The 1,175-nt window shown below is 36.7% G+C and overlaps 1 protein-coding gene across 1 annotated transcript in view; it reads left to right on the forward strand.

Moving 5' to 3' along the window:
• The window catches only part of LOC101858851 (fibrillin-3), a gene marked incomplete at both ends in the record, with an annotated part of 89,182 nt that overhangs the window by 21,608 nt on the left and 66,399 nt on the right, over window positions 1-1,175 (forward strand).

The raw sequence follows: 1,175 nt of genomic DNA on the forward strand, positions 1-1,175 counted from the left end.
GACGATTTTCGAAAATTTATGGTCTCTGGACTTTTTACGTATTATAATACTCCAATCACTTGTAAATCTAAAAAGTGCTTACTCTTTGTGTTACGATCATCATCTTTCAGATTTTCTGTCCTAGAACTTTCATTTTGCTGATTACGTAACAACAATTTTTTGTTCTCCTAACTTCAATTTTTGATGATTTTCTTCTTCTACTTTTTATTTTCTTTTCATTCCAGTGAAATTTTCAAGGCTTGTTATTCATACCATAACGTAACTTTATACCGGTGAAAAATAAAATCAATACTTTTATAAGAGAGTTACATGATTGATTATGTAACCGAATTCAGAGGCATGAGACGGTAGGTCAGTTATCCATCTCTCACTTTTTCCTATTCCAGATATCCATAATCTCAACAGTACAACATTTTGTATTGAGTATATCTTTCAACATACCAAATTTGAAAGTTGGTAATCCCTTTTAATTTTAGGAAAGCTGTTTATTTTCAATTAGGCGGCCGTTACCATGGCAACCGTAGACTTGAACAAAACAAATTAAAGTTTACGTTTCACATGTTTTCCTGTTATACCTCCTTGCTATAAGGCTTTATCTAAAAGGGCCATAGTTACCGAGATAGGTTTATAAACCTGCCCCCCCCCCTTCCTTAAACAGGCAGACATATTGGACAGAGTCATTACAATAATAGATAACACAAGAGGGGGTTGTTTGTACAGGTGATTGTCTTGTACAGGTGATTGTCTTGGACAGGTGGTTGTCCTGTATAGATGATTGTCTTGTACAGGTGATTGTCTTGTACAGGTGATCGTCTAAGACAGGTGGCTACGAGACCAGGTTTGACATTACTTTATATAGCCTTGTGGTTAGGCACCAGATTTGTAATCGTGAGGTTGCAGGGTTCGGGGGTTCGAGCCTCAGTCCTATACGCGAATTGTCCTCCAGGTGGGAATGGGTACCCGGGCGTAGACAGTGAAACATTTTGTTAGTTTGTTTGTTTTTTAGCTTGTGTAAAATGGCAACTTGTACTGTAAGCTTCCAAGGAAGTTGAGCTTGTTTGAGAATACTGTCAGGTCTGCTATGGTTATGATACTAATGTTATGGATTGTAAAGTGCATAGACTTTGCTGTTAAGCTGGAGTTTTCGGCTGTCATTATTATTATTATTATTATTA

The sequence above is a fragment of the Aplysia californica genome, unplaced genomic scaffold (assembly GCF_000002075.1).
Source record: "Aplysia californica isolate F4 #8 unplaced genomic scaffold, AplCal3.0 scaffold00099, whole genome shotgun sequence".
Classification (NCBI taxonomy): Eukaryota; Metazoa; Mollusca; class Gastropoda; order Aplysiida; family Aplysiidae; genus Aplysia; species Aplysia californica.